The sequence below is a fragment of the Bubalus bubalis genome, chromosome 4 (assembly GCF_019923935.1).
Source record: "Bubalus bubalis isolate 160015118507 breed Murrah chromosome 4, NDDB_SH_1, whole genome shotgun sequence".
In the NCBI taxonomy this organism is placed as follows: domain Eukaryota; kingdom Metazoa; phylum Chordata; class Mammalia; order Artiodactyla; family Bovidae; genus Bubalus; species Bubalus bubalis.
The window spans coordinates 164137836-164148115 of NC_059160.1; positions in this window are offsets into that span (position 1 = coordinate 164137836).

Below are 10280 nucleotides of genomic sequence, written 5' to 3' on the forward strand. Positions count from 1 at the left end.
AGAAGGACAGTGATTTCTATACCCGCATTTGTCAGTGCTATTGAAATAGTATCTGGAAATAGTCGATTTAATTTGACTATGTTAGAACAGCAATTTATTTTAAAAAAAATACACATCAATTTTCAGATTAAATTCCATCAAAAGGAGGGAACATCTATATATAGACAAGGCATTGACTCTCTTATAATGAAAATCTAAAACTATGGTCATCATGCAAGCCATATCGAAATTCAAGTAACATCACCAAAAGGAAATTTCTCAAGAGAAACCAAACTAAAAGCACTAAAATGTAATCAAGCAACTGTAAATTTTTACATGGAAACCACTTCTCCAGATGGTTAAGACTCTTGAGGACAGCATTTTTGCTCCAGAGGCTAATTTATTGCCTATGTGAACTTGAAAATGGTTCTTCTTCAATGAAAGTTAAACTTTCCATTTGGAACTTTGGCCATTAATTATTTTTCCCAAGGAATTCTGGACTTTTTTTTTTTTTTTATAACAAATCAAGATCATGAGAAAATGCACCCTAAATTTTTTTAAAACATTTGCTTAAACAGTGGGTCTTTCCTTTTCAAAAAAGAAAGCTTTCTTTTTTTCTGGTGAGGTATTTGGAATTTTCTAGTTATTTTATAATTTAAAGAATGTATATATTTAAGGTCTAATATATGATATTTTGATACACCTGTACATAGTGAAATGATAGAGTCAGGCAAATTAACATGTCCAACTTCCTCATCTAGTTATCATTTTTTAATATGTGTGGTAAGAACACCTGAGATCTACTGTCTTAGCAAACTTCAAGTATCCATCACTATATTATTAACCATAGTCACCATGGTATGAATTATATCTCTAGAATCTATGCATCCTACACAACTGAAACTTTGTACTCTTTGACCAGCATCTCCCCGTTCTGCCCACCTCCCCAGCTTATGGCAACTATGAGTCTCCCTTCTACTTTCATGAATTTGACTTAAAAAAAAAATTCCATATATGGTATTTGTCCTTACGTCTGGCTTATTTCATTATATGCACTTGGGTTCTTATCTCAAAACAGTACAATCAGCTACAATAAAGATAAGAGTGAGACAAAGGGTCACATTGTCCAAATTGGGTTTTTATAACAAAGGGAGGGCATAAGGCCTGGCTGGTAGCAACTGTGGAGGGAACCAACCTGAGCATCAGCTGTCTGTGCAGCAGACTAGACGCTTCTGTTGGCCAGTCCAACCTGCACACCCTCAAGGTTAATATGTGTTAATATTTATAATGACTTTTATTAAATAGCATAGCAGGAATAAACACAGCAAAAGCCAGAGTAAACAGAAGTATAAATTTGGCAAAACACAAAATCTTTAGAAGATTTTAATATAGTTCTCTCATTCAAACCACTAAGTCAAGAAATTAAGGATGAGTAAAATACTAAGAATCTAAATAATATAACTAATTAGATTGATAATACACATAACACAGACATGTATTTATATAAACATATGTTTATTTCCCTGGAGGAGGGCATGGCCACCCAACCAGTATTCTTGCCTGGAAAATTCCATGGACAGAGTGGGCCTGACAGGCGACAGTCCATGGAGTCGCAGAGTCAGGCACGACTGAAGCGATGGAGCACACACATGTGTTCATTTATATGAGTTGGTCTCCATGCATTGCAGAAAGAAAGTTTACATTCTTTTCTATACTCCACTTTTTTATATTATTTCATGAAGATCTCAGATTAAAAAATAAAATGAAAAAATAGCAGAAATTATTTTGTATAACATCAATAGAGTCAAACTAGAAATACATAACAAAGGTTAGTCATTGCCAATAATAACAAGGAACAATTTTGCAATTTCATAAACCCTTTCCCAAACAATACTTTGGTCAAGAAAACTTAAGATAGCTCACAGAACTTTCTCAAAACAAAACTCCTTATAAAATTTTTGGGATTTTGTTTATAACTGTAATCTTGAGAAAATGGACAGCCATTAATATTTTAGTAATAAATGTGACCAAAAAAAAAAACAAGTGAATTGAGAATTCTATTCAATAAATTAAAAAAAATTAAATTTGCTAAAAAAGATATTAAAGTATAAGCAAATTAAGAAGTTAACACAGAAAGCAGCACACAATTAGCTAATCACAATACAAAAGGTGTTTCTTTGGTAGAGGAAGGAGAATAGAACAGACTAGGATGGAATATTTATTCAGTTCAGTTCAGTTCAGTCCCTCAGTTGTGTCTGACTCTTCGCGACCCCATGAATCGCAGCACACCAGGCATCCCTGTCCATCACCAACTCCCTGAGTTCACTCAGACTCACGTCCATCGAGTCGGTGATGCCATCCAGCCATCTCCTCCTCTGTCGTCCCCTTCTCCTCCTTCCCCCAATCCCTCCCAGCATCAGAGTCTTTTCCAATGAGTCAACTCTTTGCATGAGGTGGCCAAAGTACTGGAGTTTCAGCTTTAGCATCATTCCTTCCAAAGAAATCCCAGGGCTGATCTTCAGAATGGACTGGTTGGATCTCCTTGCAGTCCAAGGGACTCTCAAGAGTCTTCTCCAACACCACAGTTCAAAAGCATCAATTCTTCGGCACTCAGCTTTCTTCACAGTTCAACTCTCACATCCATACATGACCACAGGAAAAACCATAGCCTTGACTAGACGAACCTTTGTTGGCAAAGTAATGTCTCTGCTTTTGAATATGCTGTATAGGTTGGTCATAACTTTCCTTCCAAGGAGTAAGCGTCTTTTAATTTCATGGCTGAAGTCACCATCTGCAGTGATTTTGGAGCCCAAAAAATAAAGTCTGACACTGTTTCCACTGTTTCCCCATCTATTTCCCATGAAGTGATGGGACCGGATGCCATGATCTTCGTTTTCTGAATGTTGAGCTTTAAGCCAACTTTTTCACTCTCCACTTTCACCTTCATCAAGAGGCTTTTTAGTTCCTCTTCACTTTCTGCCATAAGGGTGGTGTCATCTGCATATCTGAGGTTATTGATATTTCTTCTGGCAATCTTGATTCCAGCTTGTGTTTCTTCCAACCCAGCATTTCTCATGATGTACTCTGCATAGAAGTTAAATAAGCAGGGTGACAATATACAGCCTTGACGTACTCCTTTTCCTATTTGGAACCAGTCTGTTGTTCCATGTCCAGTTCTAACTGTTGCTTCCTGACCTGCATACAGATTTCTCAAGAGGCAGGTCATGTGGTTTGGTATTCCCATCTCTTGAAGAATTTTCCACAGTTTATTGTGATCCACACAGTCAAAGGCTTTGGTATAGTCAATAAAGCAGAAATAGATGTTTTTCTGGAACTCTCTTGTTTTTTCCATGATCCAGTGGATGTTGGCAATTTGATTTCTGGTTCCTCTGCCTTTTCTAAAACCAGCTTGAACATCAGGAAGTTCACGGTTCACGTATTGCTGAAGCCTGGCTTGGAGAATTTTGAGCATTACTTTACTAGAGTGTGAGATGAGTGCAATTGTGCAGTAGTTTGAGCATTCTTTGGCATTGCCTTTCTTTGGGATTGGAATGAAAACTGACCTTTTCCAGTCCTGTGGCCACTGCTGAGTTTTCCAAATTTGCTGGCATATTGAGTGCAGCACTTTCATAGCATCATCTTTCAGGATTTGAAATAGCTCAACTGGAATTCCATCACCTCCACTAGCTTTGTTAGTCTAGTCAAAAAAAGCAAAAATAAACTAATAAAAGAGAAAAAAAAGGAGAAAGGAAAATGGGGGAAAATAGAGTAAGAGAAAGTACAAATATCCAAACTTGAGTATTAAAAAGAAGAAAGAGAATTATGCAAACATATTAATGACTCTGAAAGCCTGACTAAAATGTCCTCTTTTCTAGGAAAATACAAATGATCAAAATAGACTCAAGAAGAGATAGGAAAGCCTAAAGAGAAAACACAAACAGTTTTCAAAGAACTACACCCTGTAAAACATCTGATCTGAAGTTTTTTCTAGATGAGCAGTTTTCAAACACCGAATTTAAGCTGATCCAGAGTTCAGAAATGGCAGATGGGGAAGTCTGTCAATGCTTGTTTGGAAAGCTAACAGCATTCTGACACATAAACTAAAAGAGATAGCACAGAAAAAAGAAAAGGACAGAAAACTCTCCCAGATACTGATGCACAAATCCTGTTAAATATTAGCTTAAGTAAGGATGCATAAATGAGAAGTGGGGCAACGTGGCAAGGGCAGTCAATTTGTGAGTACTTTGCTTGGTCACTGGGATCCAAATATGTTTCTGAGGCTGAAAGCTGCATCTTATCTAAAGGGAATGGAAGGTCCCACTCAAAGTCATGCAGCAGGAATGAACATGGAACAGAGCACTTGGACCCGGGTCCTTTGGTGTGTGGCCAAGCTAGGGATGTTTGTAGAGGACCAGGCTGGAGCAAGATGCAAGTGCCAGACAGAGACTCTAGGTGGGTCTGAGTCTGAGAGGTTGCACCTTCTCTGTGAATTGTTCTAAGACTCTGCTGGAAAGTAGCAGTGAGTATTGACACCTGGTCTCAGAGGTTCGGTGGGGAATCAGTGCTGGGCTTCCACTCCAGGACAGAGGTGCAGGAGTGTGGCATGCCCATGGTGGATTCTGGGAGACAGAACTCTCCTCCAGGTGGAAACAGGGTCTTCTGCAAGACAGGAACCTGGAGCCCAGAGCCAGGGGACACACAGTTCCTAACCTCAGATGGCAGGGAGGAACTTAGAGAAAAATTGAAGTATAAACAGTGAAAACATCAAAGTAGCATCAAAAGACAAAGAGAACTGAGCCATGTTTCACAACTTACCAAGCCTCTTTGCAGCTTTTAGCCTGTTGCTTATCAAGGTTTGGGCAATGGTCATTCCCAGGCAGGCTGAGAAGTTAGGAAGAATATCTCTCCCCTACTGTGCCCTACCCCCCCGCCCCCCACCACTATGACGAGTCACAAAATAAGCCACAAGCCAGCCCCAGCCACCCTTCCAGGCCAAGCCCTCCCCACTGTTGGGGCTTTCCAGTCTGAAGTCCAGCCCAGCTCGGAACGCCCCAGGGTCTTCTGAACCCATGAAGCTTATCCCTCTGCCCTTTGCCACATTTAACTCCACGAATTCCACATCCTCCTCGAGGCCCTGGAGAAAGTGATGTGTGTGAATGATGAGGTAAAGCGAGAAGGTTACATGGCAGAGCATGATTGATTCCCTGGGGCTTTATTATAATAACTTTAATCTTCTGGAACTCATCTGGTACGAATTTAGGACCTGTGCGGCATTTCGCTGAAATTCCCCCTTTTAATGCAGCCGGCGCTCTGCTGGCCTTGGTGGTTACGGAGTTTGCCATGTTTATGATCTGGCCCCAGGCTCCTTATTAATAGGCCTTGAAAGGAGGGTGTGGAATGCCTTGGCGCCTTTCATTGTGCTTTTCTTGGGGGAAGAAACAAATAGAAATATCTACCTTGAAGCACGCCCGGGCTCTGCCTTCCTTGGAGGAGAAGAGCTCCCCAGGCCGCGTTGAGGAGGAGGAACTTCAGGCACCTACGACGTCTCTGAGCTCTTGGTGTTTGCAGATCAACGGGAAGAAGGAGCAGGCTTGCTGAGATCTTTGTAACAGGGAACTCAGGTCCTTCCATTGCTGGGCCCACCAGGATTAATTAAAAAAAAAAAAAAAGATAACTGTTTGGGGCTCAATTCCCTCTATTTTGACAGCTCTCCTGGTCAAATCTGCCTACACAGGCCATCAGGAGACTTGGGGTCAGATCCCCAGGCTTACTGACTTAGGACACCTAGTCTCTCTTCCCATCAATCTCTCAGTTCATTTACCAAGCGCTTCCTGGAACAGCCTCGCAGAAGGGTCCTCGGTGCTTTGCATCCACTGGGCATCAGGGTCCCAAGACTGGGGAAGCAGAGACGGATGACCCCAGTGATTCTGAGGTCTAGTGCACCTTCTGAGCTTCACAATCAGCCCCTGACTGCAGAAAACCACAGGCCAAGGGCTGCGTTAGTGGAATGAGGAATCAATGTTCCTGTTACCCTCGGAGGCGTTTGTGACTCAACAGAAAGCAAATAAACAGACGTGCCCTTGTACACTTGAGGGAGCGGTGTTGGGACCAGATGAGAGGGTAAGAACTGTGACATCTTGAGGTGCAACGTGCACACCACGTCACAATTTACAGAGCACTTTTACATAAACTTACTCTGCAGCCAAAGGCTTTGCTCAACCTCATTTGCACGCGTGGATGCTAGCGTGGAGACTCAGCACTGTGGAACTGCTGAAAGTGCCCAGCATTATGAAAGTGACTTTCCCTAGAACACACGTGAGTGTTGCCTGGTACAGACAGGCAGTGTGGCCCTCCCAGGCTTCAATCAGACAGCCCAGATTTTAGTCCTGGCCACTCACCAGTACTAGGGTTGGGCAAGCTATTTATGTCTGCTATGTCTGTATTTTTCCTAGGTTAACAAATGGCAATAAGACTGCCCGTTTGTAGAACTGTTGTGTCAACTAAAAATCTGACATAGGTCTATTTCCCAGGAGCAGGACAACATTTAGTAGATGCTCACTAGACCTAAGTTCACCTCCTCGCTTCTCTCACTACTGTGCTTCCTGAACTGGAGGTATTGCACAGATATTAATAGCAACCAGAAGAGAACGGTGAGTTCATGCATTTGGGGGCACATCTGTTTGAATGCTGGTGATGCCCAGGCCCAGCTCTTGGGTCACCGGGTGGCTGGTGTCCTCCGCACTCGCCTTGTCTGGCACTATCTACAGTGAGCTCAGGATGAAGAGTCTGTGCGGACCAAATCCCTCAAAGCACCGCTGTGAGCCCCTGCAGTGTTGCTCCTCACCCACTTGGGTCTTGCCAGGCCATAAGACTCAGAGGAAGGATTATTATTGCCTCAGACCTCACGTCCTGAGTATCCTAATAGACTTTGAAAAAAAAAATCCAGCAGTAAGAAATATGGAAGGAAAAAGCCAGCTGTAGGAGTCCGGTGGAATTCCAGGCCCTGCCAAGCCCCGCTTCTAGCTCCTGCTGGCTCCCCATTCTGGGCCTGGCCTCATCTGTACCCCAGCAGCTGGGGAGGAAAGGGAGTGGAGGGGAGTTAGGATGCAAGGACCCTCCACCGGGGTCCGACAGCAGCCTCAAGCCCCAGATCTACAGCACCCCTGGCTGAACCTCTGGGGCTGGGCTGCCCAGGCTCTCTGGGGAGCACTCCCAGGCCTCCTCCGCCCTGCTCCTACCTCTCCCTGCTCAGGGGCCCACAGCACCCCCATCCCCACCCCCGCCCCAAGCCTCAGGACCAAGCTCAGGTGTGAAAGCCTGGAGGGGGCCTGCATCCACTTCTCTGGAGCAAATGCTCATTCTCCACTTTAAATGTGCAAAGAGGGAGAGAACCTGAGATCTAATCCTCCCAGAGGCAGGTCCACCCTTCCTTTCCTCTGCCTATTTATGAGAAATAGTAAATTTCCCCTCCCCAGCTTGAATTTACTCAGTTGGGTTTTAGTCACTTGTGACTGTAAAAATTGGCTGATACAAGAACCCTTGCAGAAGGTTTGTAGACATTCTGTTCTTACAAGCTGGTGGAATTTTTATGTCCCTGCTGTTTCCATTGTAAAAGTTTCTTAAAATTACACTTCATCTGAAACCAAGCCAAGCCGCTACTCTGAAAGGTGACCCATGAAACTCCAATCAAGCACCCTGAGATTTCAGAGGACTTGTCCACCTGGCTTGTCCAAACAGACCACCCACACCCAAGAGTCTCCTGCATGTGTGGGTTCTTATCATTGTCTAAGTCTAGCATCTTAACCGGCCAGGTCCCCTTCTAACAGAAAACTCTCCCTGAAAGACAGGGCTTGGCGAGGCAAGGGGTGGACTGTAGTCGATGCTGTGATGTGTGAAGGACCACCATGCCCCTGTTCTGGCCTGAAGCACTTGTTTCTTCCAAATGCCATTGGCTGAAGGCCACCCTGCAGCCACCCCATCAGAAAATGTCCTCTACGGAGGGGAGCAGCTTCACCCACAGGCATACCTTCCAGAGTGGGGGCGCAAAGGACACTTTTTTTCAGAGTCAGGGCTCTTTGCTGGAACCTTTTTAAGGCTATGTTGGTGGATGCATGCTCAGACGTGTCTGACTTTTTGTGACACCACAGACTGTCACCCACCGGGCTCCTCTGTCCGTGGGATTCTCCAGGCAAGAATACTGGAGTGGGTGGTCATTTCCCCTTCCAGGGGATCTTCCTGACCCAGGGATTGAGCCCATGTCTCCTGTGTCTTCTGCATTGGCAGGTGGATTCTTTACCATCAAGCCACCTGGGAATCCTTTTAAAGCTACACCACAACTTAATGTCTTCCTCTGCTCAGTCCTGCTTCCTTCCATCCCCTTCCACAGCTATCAACTCTGGGAGCACTCCAGAATAAATTCACTGTGTATTAACATAGTACACAGAGAAAGACATTGACTCTGATCCCAATAGTTCTGAGCTTAAATGTTTTTGGGGACTCCCTTTATCCTCCAGAGCTGTGCAGTAATCCCAGCCATGGTTCCATGAGGCCACTCATGAGGTTCAGGTCATCCTGGGTGTGTCCTGCCAGGGATGGATGGGCTGGACTCCGATGGCCGAGAAGGTTTCTGGAGAGAAAAAGCAATATGAAATTGTAGGTGGCAGGGCAGGAGGGCATTCTGGCTCCTTTCAAGCCCCCTGAGGAGGTCTGAGATGGTTGAGGATGGACTGTGGGCAGATGGGAGCTCTGTGGGGTGGGGCGTGGTGCAGTGGACAAACAGGGGCTGCTGCGGCCGGCACAGAAGGGGCAGTGCCTTCACCTGGGCAGCTGGAGCTGGTGGGCTCACTCGGTGGACCCCTCATGGTTTAGGTCAGTCCCAGCAGTAGGGCCAGTGTCAGCGTGTTCTCAAGTAGCTGTGTGGGCTGGACATGAGATAACTGGCTGCAGTCATATGCTCTGGGAGCAGGAGCTTTGTGAGGGCAGGGGCCCCAGTGAAAGGGGAGAGCGTGGCTTTTCCTGCAGATAAAGCCCATTTGTGCCCACGGGCTGGAAAAGGTGGGAGAACTTGGCTAGGCACTCGAGGTTTTTGTCACCTGGTCACAACCTGCCCTCCCTGTTTAGCCCTGTGATATCCTCTCACATACCACATACCGCTCGCCCCCCATCACGCTCCCTGGTGCCCTCTGCATGCCCCCAGCATCCTCACCCTCTTTTTTGCTTCCCTAACCCTCTCCTTCCACCTGCCTCATCTTTAGTTTTTAGATCTTTTCAATCTTCAGCACTTAGCTCAAAAACCCCCTCCTTCATCCAACTTTTCAAATTTCCCCCACAATGTGCTTCTCCTCTGCTCTCTCCCCTCCTTGTTGTAGCTCAAGACCCCAGGCCCATCTTGATGAGCTACCCCCTTCCTCCTACCCCGAGAGGCTGTGTGCAGCAAACAGGAAGGGATAGTCTGGGGTTTGTGGCTGAGTGTGAGTTCAGATCCCTTCTTTCCCATTTACTTGAGACCAACTCCCTGAGCCTCAGTTTCCTCATCTGCAATGAGGGAAGAGCAACGACATGTAGGCACCTGGTGAGCCCCAAGGACTCCTCCTCCAGGCAGCAGAGGGCTTACGGCTAGTTTGGGTTGCTCACTCAGCTTCTGCCTGAAAGCCATACCCTTGGGAATCAGCTTCCACCAGGCCCTCCAGTCTCCCCCTACGAAAGGGAGGGATGAAAAGGAGTCCAGGGGACCCCAGGGGAGGAGTTGCCTTCACCACTGCAGGGCAGGCTGGAAGCCAGGAATATCCGCGGGCGGTGCTGGGTACCCAGGAGGGTGAGTCTCGCGCCCAGGTGTGACTGTGCGGCTTGGAGGTGTGGCATCGCTGAGACTACTCGGTTTGTTGGTCACTTGGGGAAAGCAAGTCAGGGTCATGCAGAGAGTGGGGAGACAGGCCAGGAGGCTGTTGAGCGCCCAGGGACAGGAGTAGAGAGAGGTGCCTTTCCAGATTCTTTCCCCAAATGGATCCCAGGAGGCAGGGGGCTTATTGGGCAGGAACACAGATCTTCGTGGCTACTGGCTAGCGTTCTCACCATTAACTCACCCTCCCTGAGCCGACCTGCCAGAGGTGGAAAGTGTGGGGCTCACACCCATGCTAAGCTGCAAAGCATCCCAATCTGCAGCTACCTGAGCCAAATGGGTTCTATCCAAGGTGCCTGGGTGTTGGGTGGAGACTCCGGCTGCCTGCAGCGTTGAGTGCATCTCTTCCCCCCTCCGCTGTGATCTGAGTTGAACTTAGCCTTGGCTGAGCAGTTCACAGGGT